Below are 22,958 nucleotides of genomic sequence, written 5' to 3' on the forward strand. Positions count from 1 at the left end.
CAAATAACGTGATACATGACGTCACACCACGTGACACGATGACGTCACGACAGTTGAGAAACGGGGGCCCACCTCGCGCCGTCGCTGTGGTTGTGCGCCTCCGAATCACGTGATACATGACGTCACACCACGTGACACGATGACGTCACGACAGTGGAGAAACAGGGGCCCACCTCGCGCCGTCGCTGTGGTTGTGCGCCTCCAAATTACGCGACACGATGATGCTTCGCATTCTCCAGGCTTAACCAAGTTAAGCCTCAGCCATTTTTTTTACTATGCACTGAAATCATCGGTTTTTGTACCGTTGAGAAGAATGCTCTTCAAGCTAATCTGCAATGTCTTGTTAGAACCACAGCTTCTTTGCTCATTGTCTCATGAAAACGTGTCAACGTTTCGCCTTCCTGGAAACCACTGGCCCTGCTGCCACGGACAGCGCCACCTCCATCCAAGAACCGGAAAGCGAAAGCAAATCAGCTTGCGCGAGAACAAAAGGAACCGCGCTTCTTCCCTTAGCCCTCGAGCAATCCCGGTGTCTTCCTTCGTTTCCAATTTCGCGCGAACCGCGAGACAGCGGGTCCGAACACCCAGCTGGAGTGGGGCGGGCTCTCTCGCTTTGTCTTCGATCCATAGCCGAAAGGCGTGGGGAGAAATGAATACCGCTCTTTCTCGCACGCTGTTCTTCCTTCCCTTTTGTCCCTGCTCGGAGACCGCGAAATCGGCAGAGTGTTGGCCGCTGCGGTCAGAATTTCAATCACTTACGCGCCCTCCCCCGTTTGCCGACGCACGCGCCATCTCTTGGCGGTGTCCGGCTGAAGACGAGACAGCTGCGCTTGTAAATGCGAACCACGTAACCTCCGCGGCTTCAGCCTAGCGAAGCGCTCGCTCTTTTCACCCATGGGCTCGCGATATGGCGCATTGTTTTTAAGTTAAACCAAAGTCTGTGCGCTTCCTGCATGCTGTAAGATATGCATTTATGCGGAAAATTCAATATGGAAAGATTCTTGGGGCTATTTGTCAAGCCGCTATCCCTCTATTCCTTTTCTTTTCATTACTCAAGCGTCAGCATCTGCTTTCTTTCTTTATAATTGGTCTGTCTTTCGTCGTCGGAATGGTTTTGAGCGTACTCGGCAATAAAGAAATGCGCACTGGCAATCACGAAAGCACGAGATTCAGCAAATGTGGAATAAAGCGATGTTATCAGGCTGTCGTTACAGATGTATGATCCGGCAGTGGACATGCGTCGCAACCATTTCCACCAAGTGCACCTAAGCCCAAGTGGCAGGTAGTCCTAAAAAAACAGGTTCGACTCTAGTTTATTCAGTCTTGAAGTTTCATTTTTATTTTACTGCGAAAAGTGTGGCAGTGTTTTGTCCAGTAGAACGGGACGAAGACGAAAGTAAGACAAACACATAAGCTCTGACTTCAACTGATGTTTGAAATTCAGTTGAAATTCAGGGCCCATGCTTTAATCGTACTCATGCCTGTGAGTAACGCTGTTTCAGTAAGCAAAATCCTGAACCAACTGCTCCAATTTCCAGTTTTCCACGTTAGTACTGTATTCAAAAGGGGAAAATACAGGTGTTGTCGTAAAACTTCGATGAGTAAAACCTCTACCTTCCACAAGCAGGAGTCACTTCCCCGACCCATATCCTAGGCAGGGCGCTGCCCGCTGACCGTTTGCAACCCTCGACCCACACTCTGCGCAAACAGCAATGCCACAAGCCGAACAACCAAGCAAAAATAAGCAAATGCACAGGCCATGTAAGCCAGAAACAATGCTTACGCGAGTTCCAAGAACGCAGCACAGCCAGACCTATGAAACCAAACACGCGAAAACACGCTACACCAAAGCACAATCGGAAGCATGATGATTCACATGATTTTTGCAACAGATGTCTGACCGTCCAGCAAGATTATTTGATGGCATGTATGGTACTGCTCTACCTTTCGAAAGCTGGCAGAAAGTTCTTCTGATTTTACTACGGATTCGGTCCCTCATTTCTCAGCGGCATAAAAGCTGCGAAACGATTCGTAAACACCAGCAATTGTCGACAGGCTTCTCCACCGTCTTCTCCTGAAGCTTTGCTGTTAAACGCGATACAGCAAAGCAGTTCATAGAGAGTTACATGGAACAAAACGAAGAGCAGAAAAAGGTGCTAAAGCCTACCACACAGACGGTTAAAGTCGCTGTAAAAAGAAAAATTGACGAACGAGACTCAATGAACAAGATGTGCTTGAATGTAGCACCAAATTCATGGCGGATAACGAACACGTTTCACGCTCGTAACTCCACGCACCTCGAGCCACGAAAACGAAAATTACAAAACAAGAGAGAAATTAACTCACTGTCTTGGACTACCACAATTCTTCTAAAAGTTAATTGCATAGGCCAACTCCCATGTCTCCCTTGCAACGTAGACGCTGCCGCTCCTCGTTGCGAGCTCGATTGCTTTGAGTTCACGGGTAAAGCGATCTCGGAGCTTCTTCCACAACTTGTGGCAGTTCGTCGGCGCGGCAGTGCGTCTGAGTATAGAAGTGGTTTTCGCCAACGTAACGCCTTCATTCGCACTTTCCCCTTCCCCTTTCCCCAGTGTGGAGTAGCAGGCCAGGGCTGTGTTACCACCGGTCGACCTCTCCTCCTTTTCCTCTCATTAAAATTCAATTCTCTCTCTCCCACTGCGCCACTGGGATAGAAGTAGCGCACCCTAGGAAAAAAAACGGCCTAGGTGGGGAGCAAAGACAACTTTACTCCTCAAAAACCCCGTTAGTCCCTAAGTTTGCACACGGCGCTCCTCTTGCCACTAATGTTTGGTTTGGTTTATTGGGGTTTGACGTCCCGAAGAAACTCTGGCTATGAGGGACGCCGTAGTAAAGGGCTCCGGAAATTTCGACCACCTGGGGTTCTTTTAACGTGCACTGACATCGCACAGCACACGGGCCTCAAGAAATTCGCCTCTATTGAAATTCGACCTGGGCGGCCGGGATCGAACCCGCATCTTTCAAATCATCAGCCGAGCGCCGTAACCACTGAGGAACCGCGGCGGGTTCTTGGCACTAAAGTATGCAATGCGCAAACCCGCTGGACTAACTGCTGATAGAGAGACTAACGGGGCAACGAACCGCAGCGTAGCAGCATCCGGAAATCGCGAGAAAAAACTTCGAGGTATCCACTGAGTAGTGAGACAGTTATGCGCCTTTGTTTTCCTTAAAACCAACGGAGGGCTTAGACTGCGAATAAAACAGCACTGGGTTCTAGACAAATCTGCTTCGTGGAGACGAGCTATGGAGTCCGTGAAGTGTGCCGTGAACGCTCTCGAACCGAAGACCGCGAGCGGAAGGGTGCCAAGTAGGCACACAAACATAGGGAAGCCAAGACGGGCCCGTGAGACACCCAGGCAGGCAGTCGCTTTTGAAAAGACCTCTCGGCGGCTTAAACAAACAGCCTTCGCTGATTAATGCGCGAAGCTGGCAGGTTAGGTCTACTTATCTACGCGATAGCGTAAAGAGGGCGTTCTGCTGAATACCCGGTGTCACCCGTCGTCCGGCGTCAGTCACAAAAAATCCAAGAAATCCTGAAATCAGAATACAGAAAAAAGAAATAGTCAGTAATGCGGTTTTAACCGAGGCCTTTTCTATGCCAGGCGGGCAAACAACGCATAGGCAACAAAGGATTTTTTTTTTCCTTTATTGCATGGAAGCACTCCCACCCTGACGGGTGTCAAGCCCATCTTAACCAGGTCGCATCACGCAACCCGTCATACACAATCACACCAGCGTCCTGGTCTCACTTTACCCGCACATCAAAATTCCGGGGTACACACAAATGCATCGAGTGAAAGAAGCCTGGCAGGAGGTCGAGCCCGCGCAGCATATACAGCCCGCGCCATATAGCACACTCCTCGCTGAACTATGACTCCGATGAACGTGGCGGCTCTGCGTGGGCATCCGTCATGCGGTTCTTGCAGGGGCTAAACCGTCTTATGAGCACTAAAAGAACACAGGGAACCTTATAGGCTTCAATTGTAGAGCAAATTTCAATGTACAGCGCGCAGTCTAAATGTCCTTTTTGAGAGTTCGCTGAAGTATGCACCCCCCCCCCCCTCCCCCCTTGAAAAAAAAAACATGGCATTACGACGAAACACAAAGCAATGATCAATAGTTTCTAGCTGCTGACGGAAGCGACATTTCACTGATCATGACATATTGTTGACATATTGTTGACATTATGACATATTGACCATGACCAGCATTGTTTCCACATTTTGTTATTCTATGTATAATACTGCCGACATTAGCCTTATTTTATGTGTTATTTGATTCTTTCCGTCACAGCTCTGTTAAATTTTCGTTTTACCGTTTGTTGTTTTTCTTAACATGCTGACCAGTTCAATGTTCCAATTATGCTTCACCGTGTTCTGTTAACCTTACTAAGCCCTCCTGCCACAATCCCAATTGGGATTAGCAGTATTTGTAAATAAATAAATAAATGCCTATTTTATGAAACCGGGTTTTGGCGGGTAAGGTTGACGTCTGAAGTTTAAAAAAGAGTCCTTGCGGCCGACGGAACACAAATCCGTTGCATCCGTTTTAATACGCTGTTGTCTAGAAAGGAGAGCTACAGCTTCCAACAAATCGGTACAGGAAACAACGTCTCAATCAGAACTTTTGTCATCTGTCTTCTGGATATACTTTTCAAGTATACTAAGAAAAACAGTACAGTGAGGAAATTTGTGTCTGCGACTCAAGAAAGTCCCACAAAGATCCCTCATTACTATGGCCAGTGGGCGCAAACAGAATAGACAAATGAGCACTTAATCGTCGGTTTAATATTGCTAGAAGGAAGGACTAGTTCGCTGTTTAAAAAAGAAAAACCTTGAAACAAGCTGATGAGCAAACAAGCGCTGAAGACGAGCTCTACAGCCTCCAGAGGGAAAAAAACAGTCTCGACGCATAGGCTCCCAGAAAGAGCGCCACACAAAAGTAGCAAGAATTCTGTGCATTGCCTGTACTTTTTTCTTCGCACAATGCAACACCTGCATGACGTACATAATCTTTGAAACCAAGAAGATATCGCAGACTTGTGCTCGTGGAAACAGAGACAGCTCCCTACCCATCCAAGCCAGGGCTTGTCGCCTAACTAACGAGATTGAGAATCACAGTGCGGCCCACTATTACGATACTGATGCATGGGAACCCCCAGATACTGCATGTTTTCGGAGCCCCACTTGATGCCGCCAAAAAAGCTTGGTTTTGTCGACCAGTTACCTACCCAGAACCTCTTTGATTTAGCAAGGATAAGGGGCGCACCCGAACTGCCTCAAAACTTCTAAACCTCGAGCACACACTGTTTATCAGAAAAAGAAACGGCGACGTCACCGGCAAAGGCCAAAATCTTAATTTCACATTGCGATAGTGAGAAGCCGCGAAATGCTGTGTTCTTGATGATACTCAGCATAGGGGCTCAAGATATAAAGCGAATAACATCGGCGATAGCGGGTTTGGTAAACGTTTGATTAACAATCAAACTTGTAGTGGCCGCTTTATAACATAGTTGTATGTCTTTAAGCATGACATCACCAGTGTTTTCACTCCCTAATACAGCAAACAAAAAACCATGACGCACTTTATCAAAAGATTTTGCCCGATCAATCTGAATAAGCGCCACTTCACTGACCTGAACTGACACTGTCTCTAACGCGGAACGTGCGATATGGATATGGCTTTGGATACTACGACCTTTGATCCCGCACACTTTGTACAGCCCTTATAAATCTGATCCCACAAGCTGCAGACTAGAAGAAAGACTGTATTAGAGAGGCGCCTAGTGAACGCGTTGTCATGTGTAGGACTTAGTAACGTGTGTTTGGTGTGTGTACTTATCTCCAGCAAAGATTGACGACTGGGCAAGTTGGTACAGATTCAGCTTGAAATCAGCCGAAAGAGGCAAAACAGAAGAAGGAAGAAACGCAAAAAGGAAGAAGTCTGGGCGCTGGCCTCGGCCGCTTATCTGTTTTTTCAGCCAGCGTCCGCTTCGGCGGACGCGGTTGTTGCTGCGACGCGCGTCTTTTCTTTCCTTTGTTCTCTTTCCTCTTATTTTTGAACTCTCCTCTATCTGCACATGGCAGCGGTGGTGGTTCGGCTTGAGCCAGTAGGCAGGCCCGTGTACTTACCTTTTCATCGTTGTCTCAGTCGCAACAACAACAACAAGTCTGGACTAACAACTGAAATTTTAGCTCGTTGGGGAGGGGGGGGGGGGGGGTGGCGACCTCAAATCCGGCGTTTATTTATTTATATTTATTTATACAGAATACCCCTAAAGACCCTCAGAGGGGGGGGGGGGGGGCACAGGCAATTGAACATAATAAAACAAAACCACAAATATAAAACAAACAACAAAAGCACAAATAAGACACTTAGGATGACATAATTAAGCAAAAGAATCAATCAAAAACACAAATAAGACACTTTGCATGACATAAGTAAGCTAAAGAATCAAAAGAATGGCAGCGCGGCAAAGAACGAAGATTACTGCAGTATTAAAATTATACAAACAGAACACTAGAACAATGAATCTTTTTAGTAACAAACCCTGCAAAAAAGGAAGCCATGAACAAATAAAACAACAATGTATGCGAAGAGTTAAGCAGTAGTTATTGAAGATATAAGTTTAAAATATTTATCAGGATCAGTGGTGGTTGCGATATGTGAAGGCAGAGTGTTCCAGTCAGATATGGTGCGTGGTAAGAATGAATGTGCATAAATAAATGTTCTGCACGTGAAACGTCTAACTTTAAAGGGATGATCGCGGCGGTCAAAAATCGAAGGAGGCAAAGAAAAAAAGTCGTTATGAAGTGAAGGATGATGATAAATTTTATGAAAAAGTGATAGTCGTGCAATTTTACGGCGGAGACATAAATCCTGGAGACCTGCGCGTTTCTTTAAGGCTGTGATGCTGGTGTTACGTGAATAATCGGAGCAAATAAAACGAACGGCGCGATTCTGCAATGATTCAATGTTATTTATTAGGTAACATTGGTAAGGGTCCCAAATAGCCGAGGCATATTCAATTTTAGGTCAAATTAGAGTGGTATAGGCATGAGCACGGAGGTGAGGAGGAGCATGCTTTAGGTTATGTTTTAAGAGACCTAATGACCGATTAGCAGATGCAAGCATAAGGTTAATATGGTGGTTCCATGCTAAGTCTGAATGAAGGTGAAGTCCTAAGTACTTATACATGGTGACTAGCTCGAGTGAGCTATTATTTAAGGAGTATGCTGTTTGAATTCGAGACATTCGGTTAGTAAAAGACATCAATTTAATTTTTGAATGATTAAGTTGCGTAAGCCAGGTTGAGCACCATGCTGTTACTGAATCCAGGTCAGATTGAAGAGATTGGCAATCGGTGTTAGAATAAATTTTGCGATAAACTACACAATCATCAGCAAAAAGTCTGATATGGGAAGAAATGGAATCCGGTAAATCGTTGATAAATATTAGGAAAAGTAAGGGGCCAAGCACACTTCCTTGTGGGACGCCAGAGCGTACTTGGCTGAAAGACGAATGGTGGTTATTGACAGTTGTAAATTGAGACCTGGAAAAGAGAAAATCTTTAACCCATGCAATGACAAGAGGGTGAATATTAAGCAGTGCTAGTTTCATTAATAACCGGTTGTGAGGTACTCTGTCGAAAGCTTTAGAAAAATCAAGAAATATGGAGTCTACTTGCATGCCAGCATCAATCGATGAATGTATGTCTTGAATGAATCCGGCAAGTTGCGTTTCGCATGAGTAGCCTTTACTGAACCCATGTTGATATTTAAATATAATGTTATGTTCTTCAAGATAGTTAATTACCTGCGAGTGAATTACGTGTTCAAGAAGTTTGCAAACAGTGCTAGTTAATGAAATGGGTCGGTAATTTAGTGGTGAGGAACGATCGCCAGACTTGAAAATTGGCACAACTTTAGCTAGGCGCCAGTCCAGCGGAATCACGCCTGATGATAGAGATTGTGAAAAAATAGCGGACAAGATGCGATGAATACCATCAGATGAATTTTTGAGTATTTTGTTATTAAAGCCAAGGTGATCTGATGCTGATGATGTTTTAAGCTTCCCTAGTAAGGATAAGATACCGGTCTCACTGATAACTATTTCAGACATTGATGTATTAGAAGTGCTGACAGAAATAGGAGGTAGATGGAGATCTTCACGGGTAAAAACGGATGTGAATGCGTTATTGAAAAGTTCGGCGCATTCGGCCACTGGAACACTGCTGCCTTCCGCGTTGGTAAGAGTAATGTCAGGATGATTAGCGGGGTTTATTATCTGCCAGAACTTCCGTGGATTGTTTGTTAGCATTGCCGGTAGATCGTGTGTGAAGAAGTGCCTACGTGCAGATATCAACTCAGACTGGTATTCCTTATCACATAGTTTGTACCGTTGCCAAGATTCGGAGTGTCTGTTCTTGTCAGCTTGTCTGTAAAGGCGCTTTTTTTGTTATTAAGGCGACGTAGATGCCTATTAAACCAAGGCGCTGTGTTAGTGCAAGGGATACTGATGACGGGTACGAATCTGTCAATGAGAGTAGCTAGTTTCACGCTGAACAGGTTCCAGTTCGTTTCCACAGAGCGTGACGAAAAATCGTGAAGAAAATGATCAGTAAAGACTGACAACCAAGCGTTTATTTCACCGAAGTTTGCTCGGTTGTAGCACCTTATTTGTTTAGTAGGAGTTACCTTTTTATGGGGCACAAAATTCAGGTTACCCGTGATTATGGAATGGTCGGAAAGGCCTTCTAAGAGCGCAATGTTGGAGCAAAGGTAAGGATCGCTTGTCAAGATAAGATCGAGAATATTGGCTGTAGTGGCGGAACGACGCGTAGGTTCAGAAATAAGTGGTTGCAAAGAGAAATCGAGACAGGACTGGAGGAAAGCCTGAGCTTCAGGATCATTGGCAGGAGCTGTTAATGACGACCAGTTAATAGCCGGAAAGTAAAAGTAACCTTGAATTCGGGAAACGACAAGTAAGATCGCTTAGTAAATTAGAAAAATGACTTGCGAATGAAGAATTCATGTCCGGAGGGCGGTAAATGACGCCAATGATGGCGACCGTGGGACCACAACTCAACCGAACCCATACCGATTCTATGTACGACGTGACCTCGATAGGCACAGCAGTGAGCCCTTTATTGACAGCCAGAAGGACACCGCCACCTCTACGGCCCGTGCGGTCACAACGAAATATGTTGAATTCGGAGTCACAGGCGAAAACGACATCATCAGGAACCATGTCATTTAACCAAGTCTCGGTAAGCGCGATGACCAAGGAGCAGCAAGAATCAATTAAAGAAGAAAGAGCTACGTTTTTAGAAAGAACACTCCTTATGATAGTGTACAGAAAACTGACATCGTAATTGGAGCAGCACTGCCAATCTCGTGAATGTAAATCGAAGGAGAGAGAGAAAAACTTTATTTTAAGAGGAATTCGGGGCACGCCCCAGGGTCCCCTCACGACCCCACTGCACTCATGTGTTTATGTTCCTAAGGTCCATAACACTGCCAGCCCGGCCGGTGGCGATGGTCTGCAAAGCCGGGTCCTCCGAGTGCAGCAGACTCTCCCAGTCCTCCCAGGTCTTGAGGTTCTCTAGGTCCCGCGGGGGAGGGTCCGCCGGCAGAGGGAAAGGATGTGCAGGGAAGAGGCGAAGGGTTCTGGACATAGGGCGCATGCTGGATTGGGGAAGGAGGATGATAGTGGGCTAGGGTAAGGGGTGAGTGGAGAGTGTGTGTCTGTAGTCTGCGCCAGAAGGAAGGAAGGAAAGAGACTTTAATGGATAATGGAGAAAAAACCCTGTTCTCCTGAGGTGATGCAAGGTTACGGGTAGCAGTGCACTGCGTCCAACCTGGGCTCCATCTTTCAAAGCCGGCATATATACTGCCTCCCATTCGCGTTGCAGCACTTCAGAGCCAGAGTGTTGCTTGTTTGTTATCTAGGGAGGGGTGCGGCGGGGGTAGAGCTGGCGTGAGGTTCTGTATCGAAGGAAGACCCGACAGTTTTCACGCTTCAATTCCGCGACAATTCAGTGGATTCCGGAAGCGACAAACAGATATGCCGACAGCTGAGGCATACAGTATCGCCAAAGCTCAGGACTTGTGTTTCGCTAAGCCGCCGGTAAACCTTGACCGTAGAGAATTAGTTTTTTAATGCGAAAACATTTGATGGCTATGTTGACGCCGGAAGTTGGTTTCCTGTGACGTCACTAGGAATGTGACTTCGTCGGTCATACGACGTGATGAGTCATCAGACATTACTATAAAAAGAAGAAAAAGAAATTGGTGTCTAGGTGGGAATCGCACCCGGGCCACCGGCTTGCGATAAGACGCAACAGGATGACCCAAAATTCATAGTGACGACCGCATACCCGAGCTGAGTCACTATCGCTGCCACATGCAGACAGGAGAGAAGAAAATTAGTCGTGCTTCAAAGACTGCTAAACCTGGTTAGAGAGCGAAAGCTACAGCGTATCGGACAACTATAAGCGGCTTGGCGTCTGTAACGTTGAGTGCGTTCCGGACCGTGGATACGTAGCCCACCCACCCTTCCACCCTGGCAAGGGGTGGTGAAAACATTTAATACGAAGGGATGGCGGGAGGTATGCTTGGATCAGCCCGTAAGGGTCGATACGTAAAGGAACGTTGTGGCCGACACGCGGCACTGCTGCCATACGCCGCAGCTTTCATTTGGTTGATGAATGAATGAATGAATGAATGAATGAATGAATGAATGAATGAATGAATGAATGAATGAATGAATGAATGAATGAATGAATGAATGAATGAAAAACTTTATTCTACTACAAGTGTTCGCTGATGTTTAGTCCATTCTTCGGTCTAAGGATGACTTTGAAGTCGTTTTTTGGCAAAGGAGGTAGCTTAATTCTATCGCCGAACGGGATTCCACTTCAGTTTGGGCTGGCTCAGCGCTGAATTGTCCGCCGCGTCTGTCCCGGCCTCCGGAACGCAATCAGTCTTGAGTTCTGGTATTTGGCAGTGAACCATCCCCCATTGTCGATTGTTCTCTTCTGCGATCTTCTGCGAGAGGTCGGTAGCGTTGTCGGTAGCGTTGTCGGTAGCGTTGTCAGTAGCGTTGTCGGTAGCGTTGTCGTCGCTTTAAAGATTCTCTTAGAGCGTTGTCGTGGCTCCTGCCGATGCCGCCTCACCAGATTCCAAATAGGCTTCCCCCATTACGATTACTCAATGGAACTGTCGGGGGCTCCGGTCCCGTTCCAAGCGCGCCGACCTCCGGCTCTTCCTATCAACCTTTGAGCATTTGCCAGCGGTGGTTGCCCTCCAAGAGCCAGGGAAAGGCGCCACACTAACAAATTATACGACGTTCCAGCAGGACCCCTCGTCTTCTCTCTGCGTTCATAGAAATTATACAGCCAACCAGGTCGACTTAGACATACAACTTGAATACTCCTATGTAATGGTGACCCTCCTCCCACTCCGCAAGCAGGACCCACCGTTACACATACTCAATATATACTGCAATCCGAAATTGCGGAATGTGTCATTCGCGGACATCTTTAGCCGCGCGCTGAGAGTTGCGGGTCGGGACCCCCTCCTGATTGTGGGCGATTTCAACGCTCCCTCTCGGATGTGGGGTTACTGCCGTGAAGAGAAGCGGGGACGCAAGTTGGCGGAGCTTGCGTCAACGCTGGGCCTCACTCTTCACACTGACCCTATCCATCCAACTCGTATAGGCAACTCCGTGACAAGGGATACGTGTCCGGACTTGACCTTCACCCACAACATTCAGTATGCAGACTGGGTCAACACCGAGGAAACCCTCGGCAGCGACCACTGCCTCCTGAACATTACGATTAGGACCTATCCTTTCGCGCGACCAACAACACAAGCCCGACTCCCAGATTGGACCAAGTTCAGGCAAAATTATAACACTGCCACACCAATACATGAACAAGGCTACCAGTCTTGGTCAGAACAATTGGTCTCTAGCGTTCGCTCCTCCGAAACTCAAATTCAGCTCTCAGAGGCGGTTTCTGATGTGGACAACCACCTGCTCCACCTCTGGGAGGCCCGGCATTGCCTCGTCCGTCGGTGGCGTCGGCAGAAGCACAACCGGAAACTTAAAGCTGGCATCGCCGAGCTCACTCAACGAGCGGCTGAGTATGCGGCCCAACTCGCCGACTCCAACTGGGTGGCACGATGCAACACGGCCGCGCGGCAAATGTCCAGCCGGAACACGTGGCGACTTTTTCGCGCCCTAATTGACCCCACGCAAACACGCACGGAAACTCAAAAACACCTCCAAAGAGCCATACACAGCTTTCAGGGCAACACAACTCAGTTGGCGCACAAGCTCCGGGACCAGTACTTGTGCACCACCCAGGACCCCCGCGGGCCGGCGTACTCTTATGCAGGTTCTGAGAACGTTGAGCTGGATCAACCGTTCCAGCTCCATGACCTGAGGGTGGCCCTGGCAAAAATGAAACGTGGCACCGCTCCGGGTCGGGACAAAATTACAGTCAAATTGTTAGCCAACCTCCCCGACCCGACATACTTGTCTTTACTGAATTGCATTAACTCAATCTGGCTTGGGGAAGTACCGCTCCCCATCGACTGGAAGACCGCCCTGGTCACCTTCATTCCTAAACCTGGAATAGCCATCAACACGGACAACCTCCGCCCCATCTCTCTGACTTCTTGTGTGGGCAAACTCATGGAGACGATGGTACGCGATAGGCTGTCCGAGTTCATGGAATCCAAACATCTTTTCGCAGACACCATGTTCGGGTTTCGCCCACAGAGATCTGCACAGGATGTCCTGCTACAACTCAATCGGACTGTCCTCGACCCCGTCGAATGCGCTCACAATGACAAGGTCGTACTCGCCTTGGATTTGAAGGGAGCATTCGACAACGTTACCCAAGAGATCATTCTCACCCACCTCTCTCAAACTAACTGCGGCTGAAACGCCTTTCAATACATTCGGCAATTTTTGACAGACAGACAATCTTACATTCGAATCCAGGATAAGGAACATGGCCCTTTTCATTTAGGAACCAGGGGTACACCACAGGGCGCGGTGCTCTCTCCCCTTTTATTCAATCTGGCTATGATGCGCCTACCGGCCCAGCTGGGCGCTGTCACCGGTGTACAGCATGCGCTGTACGCCGATGACATCACCCTGTGGGCCACACAGGGTTGCCTTGGAGACATTGAGGCCAACCTGCAGGAGGCGGCGACCATAGTGGACCGTTATGCTCGCCTCTGCGGCCTCCAATGCTCCACCCAAAAGTCTGAATTTGTGCACATACGCCCCTCACCAAAGTGCACAGCCAAAATTTCATTGTCTCTTGAGACAGGTCCAATCCCTGAAAAAATCGAAGTCCGGGTACTGGGGCTCTTTATACATCAAGACAGACGGTCAGAAACAACATTGGCCAAACTCCGTCAGGTGGGGGACCAGGTGGGCCGCTTAGTCCGCCGGGTTTCTAACAAGCGCGGGGGGTTACGATGTAAGGACGCCTTGCGGCTGGCGCATGCATTTGTAACCAGTCGAATTCTATATTCGACTCCATACCTCCACCTGCGGAAGCAAGACGACGATTCACTCGAAGTCATCCTCCGCAAAATTATTAAGCGGGCTCTGGACCTCCCCGTGACCACCTCCAACAAGCGCCTCCTGGGGCTGGGCATGGTGAACACATTTCGGGAGCTCCGGGAAGCTCACTTGACCAACCAATACACACGTCTCTCGAAGACATCGTGGGTCGCCGCCTTCTTGCCCGACTACACATCCAACACACCACTCTCATGGAAGAGCGCGTACGTATTCCATCCCAGTGGAGATGCGCCCTCCACGTGCGCCCTCTTCCCGCGAACATGAACCGTGAGGACCATAATGGCCGGCGCCTGGCGCGGGCGGAAGCCCTGGCCCGCCACTATGGATCGAAACCCGGCGTATTCTACGTGGATGCCTCCGGCCCCCACCGTGGGGATGGTTCACGGCCGCAGTCGTCCACGAATCCAAAACAGTTAACGGCCTTACTTTCCGAGCCCGTGACATAACACACGCGGAGGAGGTCGCCATTGCTTTGGCTGCATCTCATTCCAATTCAAAAACAATTATTTCTGACTCGCGAGGGGCATGTCGGAACGTCGAGCAGGGCTGGGTACCGTATCTAGCCTACCGCATTCTCCAAAGCAGCGTCTATACCGGGGACCCCGCTCACCGGCGTATCGTTTGGGCTCCTGCTCACATGGGCCTTGAGGGAAATGAGGCAGCTGACGCCGCCGCCCGCGCGCTCTCTCACCGGACATTCCCCTCCGACCCCGACGATCAGGAACTCGAATTCACTCCAGTTTACTCGTTTAAAGACATTTCTTTACTTTATCAATCTGGCCATAGTCTTTATCCCCGCCCGTGTAAAGGTCTCTCAAAGGCGGAGGAGCGGCTTCTACTTCGCCTATATACAAACACTTTGCTGTGCCCGGCAGCTCTAAAACACTTTGACCCTTCTTTCTCTGGCAGCTGTCCGCACTGTGCGGAGTAGTCTTCGGACATCTACCACATGGTGTGGGCCTGCCCCTCCAACCCTGCTATCCCCCCTCACCCCAACCCAACCCGGGAGGACTGGGAGGCGACCCTGCTCGGCTGCTCTGACCTGCAGGCCCAACGGGCCCTGGTCGCGCGAGCCCGGGCAGCGGCCGACGCCACTGGGGTCCCGAACTAGGGACCTCCACCTAGTACTTGTGAGGGCTGGCCCCCTTTGGGTCAGCTCATACCTCACCTCCAGAAGTTTATCTGTAAATAAATGTTTTCCACCACCACCACCTCGCCAGAGTCAGCCATCCTCACAGGTGCGGCGTGAGCTGTAGCAGCGTTCCTTCGGGCCGACGGCCCGACGCCGCCTATGCTTAGCGCGGCGTTCTGCGCCTTGGATCTTCAGACGGGCAGAAAATTGTGAAATCTGGACTTACGGATGTAAAGCGGTTATTCACGGATTTCGCTTGATCAGTAGAAAACTATGGAGTACTCCATTTTCTACTATGTTGTGGTTTTCCGGGTGAAATGAGGCGTCGAGGCAGGAGCACTTGCGAAGGGCGTTCTCTTCGTCTGGCCCCCCTAGCGGCGAAAAAAAACACTGGGAACAGGGGACCCTCCCGGACGACTGGCGACGTGCGGAAATAGTAATGATTCCGAAGTCCGGAAAGACTCCAAACCTGGAAAATCTTAGACCAATTTCCTTAACATCATGCTTGGGAAAAGTGTACGAGAGAGTTGTGCATCACAGGTTGCAGACCCACCTTGAGGATAACGAACTCATGTCACACACTGTGTTTGGATTTCGGAAATACCTATCAACACAAGACGTTCTCCTGCAGATCAAGGAGGAGGTGCTTACGGAACCTCTCGTGATCAACCATTAACTGCCACCTGCCAGGGTGACATGAGCTGCCTATCCAGTGTCTGGAGAGCATTCAGCATTGCAGATATCAAGCCGCTTATCGTTGCCCGATACGCCATAGCTTCCGTAGTTGAAGCGCAGCTAATTTTTTAGATGATATACAAGCGCAAGAGTGGCTCTCGTTTGATACCAGCCCTTTAAGAGGCCCGTGTACTGTGCGATATCAGTGCACGTTAAAGAGCCCCAGGTGGTCGAAATTTCCGGAGCCCTTCACTACGGCGTCTCTCGTAGCCTGAGTCGCTTTGGGACGTTAAACACCAGTAAACCAGCCAATAAACATAAGCCCTTTCACGGCTTTGGATCATGTGCGCGCGCATATTTGTGTACGGCGATTTATGAGATAATTGTTTCTTAAGGGTCCATTTCGAGAACTACCTGTGGGACGAACAGTTTCTTCGTTGAATGTTATGAAGTAATAATACTCGTCATAATCTAGATTACAATATGCATATATTACCTGGTTTTCAAGGCAAATAATATGAAAATACCTGCAGCAGTTGCGCTTCATTGTCAAGCGCACCTTGTCGGCAGTGAAAACCAACCAATCGGGCATTTCGTTTATCTAAGTTTCCACCATAACTTAAAGCCGGCGATAAAAAGAGACTCGAGGCTACGAAGCTGGTACAGAAAGCATGTGTCGGAAGCAGCATGTGTTGTTGTTGTTGAGACTGAGGGAAGGATGAAAAGTGCACAGGCCTGCACACTGGCTTGAGCCGAGCCACCACCGCTGCCACGTGCAGATAGAGGTGAGTTAAAAGATAAGAGGAAAGGGTGAAAGAAGAGACGCGCGTCGCAACAACAGCGTCCGCCGAAGCGAAGACGCTTGCTGAAACAATGTGGTTGTGTTGTTGTTGTGACTGAGAGAAGGATGAAAAGGAAATTGCACGGGCCTGCTACTGGCTCTAGACAAGCCACCACCGCTGCCACGTGCAGATAGAGGAGAGTTAAAAGATCAGAGGAAAGAGAGAGAGGAAAGGAAACACGCGCGCCAACAACAGATACCCCTACATATGTGCTGGCGCACGGGCGCCGTTTGTTGCGGAAGCAACACTACGCTAGGTGTAAGCGATTTCGCGGAGCCCCGGAGAGCCCCAACTGCGCATGCGCGAGAAGCGAGTGTTGGACAGATACTGCGTTATTTCCTTTCCTCAAATACAATTTTCATTTTGTTCATTACGGCCACTCTTTCTTCTTTCACTCTCACTTCCTACCTCTACAAACGGATGACGGGTGTCCACCGAGATATGTGTGGCAGTTACTGCGTAATTTCCTTTCCATAAATACTATTTTCATTTCCTTCATTACGGCCCTTCTTTCTTCTTTCACTCAGACTTCCTCCCTTCCTGTACGGTGAGGTTCAGATGTCCACCGAGATGACAGAGAATGGCATTTCCTTTCCTCAAAAAGCGTTGCGTTCTATGGGCGAGGCATCGCGCTGAACGGGTGGTGGCGTTCCGTGGACTCCGCCGGACACTGTAGACTTGCATGCCCCCCTGAAAAATCCGCGGTGCTCAGAGTCTACACACAAGGGTATGATCTGCAAAACTCCATAGATATTTACATAGGGGAAACGAAGGTTCCGGAAGTATCGAAAGTTAAGATCCTCGGCATGTGGATCCAAAGCAACCGTCGTATTGATCACACGATCAGACAGCTGGCAAATACCACAGCACAGATCACCAGGATGATTGCAAGAATTTCCAACAGAAGAAGAGGTATGAAGGAGGATGACTCATGTAGGCTAGTACAGGCCGTCGTGGTCAGTAGGATCTTATACGGCGTCGCCTACCAAACACCGCTCGAGCAAGAAAAGGAGCAGTTGGAGGCAATTCTTAGAAAAGCATACAAATGCGCTCTCGGACTGCCGGTCAACACTTCGACGGGGAAATTCCTTAAACTTGGCATACGGATCCTAGGGCAGTATATCCCGCAGGGGCGACAGAACACCACCACAATGAAGAAGCTGACAACATCCACCGAGCAAATCCTCCGGATGATACATCGTATCCGAAATAAACACCATGGCATGAAGGAAAGGGACACCATCCGCTTAGTGCAAGCTTTCGTGATCTGGCGGATAATGTACGGGACGGCATTCCTTAACCTCTCCAGATCGGAAATTGAAAAGTTGGAGACACTCATCAGGAAAGCCTACAAGACAGCACTGGGGCTACCGAACTCCACGCCAACGGCCAAGCTTATGGCTCTAGGAGTACATAATACCCTCAAAGAGATGTGGGAAGCACAATGGCTCTCACAACTCAATAGGCTCGCACTTACAACACCCGGCAGAGAACTGCTCGAGAAGATCCATGTAAATCAGCCCTATACAATTGACCAAAGGGAAGAGGTCCCACGCGATGTGAGAAGACGCATCAACGTGCACCCAATTCCGCGGAATATGCATCCCGCATATAACATCGAGAGGAGGAAAGCAAGAGGGGAAGCCCTGCAGAAGAAATGGGACAAGCAGACTAACACCCTTTACGTGGACGCAGCAGGACCACAGAATGGAGTCATGACTATTGTAGTCTCAACGCCTTCAGGGTCGATGGTGAACTGCGTCTCGGTGAAAACATCTAACCCCACTCACGCAGAGGAGGCAGCTATTGCATTAGCTGTAGCATCTAACCCCAACGCCGTTGTGCTCACTGATTCCCAGAACGCCTGTCGCAACTTCAATTACGGATTAATTCATAAGTCAGGGTTGTCATTGCTGACTAAGCATCCACCCAACCAAGCCTCAATCATCTGGTTTCCCGGTCACCTGGAACTACCAGGAGGAAATGAAGCCGCTCACAGGCATGCCCGAGCTCTTCTATACCGGGCATCTCCCCCTGATGACCATGAAGGGTGCCGTGACCTGATAGGTTTAGCAGTGTATGTTGACAATCTCGCGCCATACAGAACAGCCAGAAAGGAGTACCCAACACCACACAAATCCCTCAATAAGTTAGAAGAGAACACCCTTAGGAGACTACAAACCAACACATACCCAACACCAGCTAAATTACACCTGTGGTACCCTACACTATACTCTCCGCAGTGCCCACACTGTGGATAGGTAGCTAACCTCTACCATATGGTGTGGGCATGGCAATTTAATCCCTTACTTGACCCCATTCCCAACCCCTCGGAGGAGCAGTGGGAGGCTATTCTGCTCAGCGATGATCCTGACCGTCAGCACCGGCTGGTGGGGAGGGCCACCGCAGCAGCAGCAGCCAATGGACTACCGGACTAGGCGGCCCACCCACATGTTCTGAGAATACTGAATAAATAAAGATGTTTTCAATCAATCAATCAATGGCATAAACAACACAGTACAAGAACATATCGAGGCCCACCTTCTCGCGCAGAGAACAAGACTGATGCTCTCCGAAACAGGCAGAAACACGCTGCGGTTGCTGGGCATGAGGGACGCTTTGAAAGAAATTAGCAGCCCAGCGAGCGTTCCAAATGAAATCAGGAAGATCATTGAGATCAGTCCAATTCCAAAAAACATGCATCCAGATATGCATAAGGCGAGAAGAAATGCAAGATCCGAATTCCACGAAAGAAGCTTCGCCGCTGCAAAAGACGTATTATACGTTGACGCAACCACATACAGACACCGGCACGGCTCGATAGCCAGCGTGGTGAATCACCAGCTCAGGGAAATCAGCTGCGCTTCGATAAAAACCAACAACATTCTCGAGGCTTAGGAAGCAGCAATTGCACTCGCCATCACCCAGCAGAGTGTTGAGCCCCATGCACACATCATTACAGACTCGCAAGAGGCGTGCAGAAGGTACAGCAGTGGACGCATATCCGCTGCAGCCATTCACATACTCAAGGCGAGGACAATCACCTTTACGAGATGCTTCATCACGTGGACACCAGGCCATGAGGCTGTCAAAGGGAACCAATGTTCAGACGCCAACGCCCGAGTATACGCCAAGCGGGAGGCGCGCACAGAAGGGGAACTGGACGCAGTCACTAGACGGTATGGAGCCATCTTAGAACACCAACGAGCCCTCCGGAGAACCTACCCTCCTCCCCACAAAGACCTCAGTAGAGAGCAGTCGGTAGCCTGGAGACAACTGCAAACTAATACATACCCCAATCTGAGTTTACTCAGCAAAATCTATCCTTCCACATATGACAACAAATGCCTGCTATGCGGTGAACACCCAACGCTTTACCACGTTACATGGGCCTGTCAGAAAATGCAGGCAGCGCCGATAAACAACACACCAACATCGGAGCAGTGGGAGGCTGCGCTGTCCATCTCGAAGCCTGAAGAGCAGCTCAAGCTGATCGGCAGGGCTCGCAAGACTGCAAAGGCCGCTGGGGCCCTGGACTGAGGGCTCCACCTACGCTGCGAGAAAGAACCCTTGTAGTACAATAAAGTTTTTCATTCATTCATTCCGTGGACTCCCTGGCAGCGCTACAACACGCTGTTGCGTTCCACTCCTAAAGGCGAAGCTTAAGCGTCATTTATAAGCAGTTAATTAGTATTTAGTCATTCTTCGGTCATTAGTCATTAATTAATAATTTGTCATTACACGCTGCCATCTTCCGCTCGTAAAGGCGAAGGTTCAGCATCATTAACAGTTAATTAGTATTTAGTCATTAATCGGTAATTTGTCATTACTTAATAATTAGTCATTAATTATGTGTGAAGTCATCCAGTGGTGACGTCACCAGTGCCACCGAGGCAGTCAAAGTGGTGTGGAAAACGCTTTCGCCTCTACGCACTTTAGACGGTCAAAGTGCGCCCTGAGATGCCGCCGCCGCTGTGATTGACGAATGGCCGCGCGATGGCCATTGGTCATAGCCAGTTTTTTTGCGTGTCCCCTCCATCGAAACGCGGCCGCCGCGGCGTGGTTGGAATTCGTACATTGGTGGCTCAGTGGTTAGGGCGCTGGGCACTGAGCCGGAGTTCTCGGGAATAATTTCGACGCCGTGGTCGAAATCAATCCTGTGCCATCCACCACGGCACTTTTCTTCCTTTTTTCTTCCGCTCCCTCCTTTGTCCCCTCCCGTATGGTAGAGTTGCTAGACACCCTACTTTCGGCTCGGTTCTGGTGTGCACTGAGATGTGAGACAGTTACAGCGTCATTTCCTGTAATAAATAAATTTATTTTAGAGAAATCAAATGGCCCTGTAATTGTCGCACACCTCGGAGGGAATCAAAATTTTTGTTTACGGGAGGAAATGACGGAGTATCTGTCTCAGATCTCGGTGGATACCTCAACCGCGCCGTAAGGGAAGGGAGGAAGGGGGGGTGAAAGAAGAAAGAGAGAAAGAGGTGCCATTGTGGAGGTCTTCCGGGTAATTTTGTAAACCTGCAGACATGTCATGCTGCTTCTGATTGATGACAGGAAGAGCATATCAAACTGAGATTTGAACCACCGTAGAAATGCAACAAAGAACCTAAAGTGTCATACGCGTGAATGAATTCAGTTTCCCATCAAAAAGCGCTCTCAAAAACATGGCCATCACGCTAACGAATCCAGTGCGAGTGAATCGCATTGATCGTACTTCAGTACTTAACATTATCCCGTCGGGTCTACCCTCCGTCGGCTAAGACACTAGATAAAGGGAAGGAATAACACCTCCGAAAGCTACAAACCAACACTTACAACAACCCACGAAGACTACATGCCATAGACCCGGAGTCATCTGACTCACAATGCAAATTCTGCGGGGAGAAGGCGGACCTGTACCATATGGTATGGGCCTGCCAACGAAATCAGGCGATCACTGTTAATAACCAGCCAACGCAGGAGGGGTGGGAGGCAGCTCTGACCAGCTCGGATGCAAAGAGTCAAAAGCAACTCATCGAAAGAGCCCGGACAGCAGCCTACGCCAATGGGGTACCGGACTGAGAGCTCCAACCACCGGTACAACCTCCTAAACTATTTCAATAAAATATTTTCACCACCACCGCCGTAAACTTTTTAAACTCACGTTGTTAAATGATCAAAAAGGTTGTCAAGCTTTGAACTCCTCTCTTTTTCCCTGAAGGCAGACAGTGAAATGTAGTTGAAATGCAAAATGCCCGTGTACAGTGCGCTGTCAGTGCACGTTAAAGAACCCCAGGTGGTTAGTATTATCCGGAGCCCTTCACTACGGCGTCCCTCACAGCCTTAGTCGCTTTGAGACGTTAAACCACCATAAACCATATACCTACTATAGTCTGTTTGCCTGTAAAATTGAGATATTGTAATCTGTATGTAGTGGTGATTTCTTTTATTTTACAAGCATTCAAAGCTGCCGAAATCCTTGGCGATGGTAAACGTGGCATCGGATGCGGAAAAAAGAAGCAGCATGGAGGTATACCACCCACACCGACGAGTAATGCACATAGGCTTAAGGTTACAATGAGAACAACTCCATTCAGTTATTGTTGAAGGCAAAAATTTATTCCCTTGCTATCTATGGCAATTCAGACGTTTCTGTGGAATCAAAGATCCCGTTTATAAGGGAAAAAAATTGGATTAGATAATCTTCCCGCCGGTCGATATAAGCTTCAGACGTCCTCGCCGCCAAGCACGGGTTTCCACTGTGTTAATGCGAATGACGGCACAGCGTAGTCTCTGGTATCCGCGCCCTCAAGTCGGTGTAGACGCATGCATTTTGCTTGCGATATCGGCCGCTGATGGAGATACATCATTTTAACGCGATAACGTTAACGCTGCCGTTGTCCAGAAAATGTGACTTGGTTGTCGTCAGCGCCGTCGCCTTTGTGAGCGAAAAGACTATCAGACGTATTGGCATGCCTAAGCGGGGACTATCGCGCAGTAGCACTCGAGCTCACACCCACCGGGGTGGCTGAGTGTTGTAAAGTGTAATCATCTTACTGCAGCCAATCAGCAAAGTATGCCTCTTTTTTGCTACCGCAAGAATCTTTCCTTTTTTACTATATTATTTTTGTATGTGTTTAGCCGTGACGAAGTACCAGGGGATTTAAAAGGAGCTTCTTCTTGAGAAGCATTTCAGTAGGACATGGGTGTGCCAGCGTAAACCAATTAGTGCGTACCTGACAACGCAACCTACAGCGTTAGCACAGTTCAGCACAACCGAACAAGGTTGGACAGCAGAGCAGAGGACCAGTAGACAACATAGCAGAGTGTGACAGAGCTTAAGAATGGTTAGGCAGGATCAGACAAAAGGTGATTTTGCAGTTACCAGCGGTAATCACAAAGCAATCGCTTCGGGGGCAAAATATGCCTACGAATTTATTGTACCAACTGAGGGTAAACAAAAAAAGACTTCAGTGCCCCGTACTAAGGTGCTTAGCGCAGCTCCGATGACAGACGTTCTGAAATTAGCTCATTTTAATCACTTCCCACCCAGAAATCTACGAAGAAAGTATAAGCCCGTCATACGTCCCCAAAGTCGTGAGTGGGTCAAACCCAATGAGGAGGTTTTTCGCAGCAGGTCCGCGGGTAATTTTCTACCTGACAAAATCGTCCTTAGCTAT

The 22,958-nt window shown here is 48.7% G+C and overlaps 1 protein-coding gene across 6 annotated transcripts in view; it reads left to right on the forward strand.

Annotated features, from left to right (window-relative positions):
- Window positions 1-22,958, forward strand: part of sick (sickie) — a 973,111-nt gene that overhangs the window by 89,988 nt on the left and 860,165 nt on the right. The gene's annotated exons all lie outside the window — the stretch shown is intronic.

Source organism: Amblyomma mixtum, chromosome 4 (assembly GCF_055824585.1).
Source record: "Amblyomma mixtum isolate Tamu chromosome 4, ASM5582458v1, whole genome shotgun sequence".
NCBI lineage: Eukaryota > Metazoa > Arthropoda > Arachnida > Ixodida > Ixodidae > Amblyomma > Amblyomma mixtum.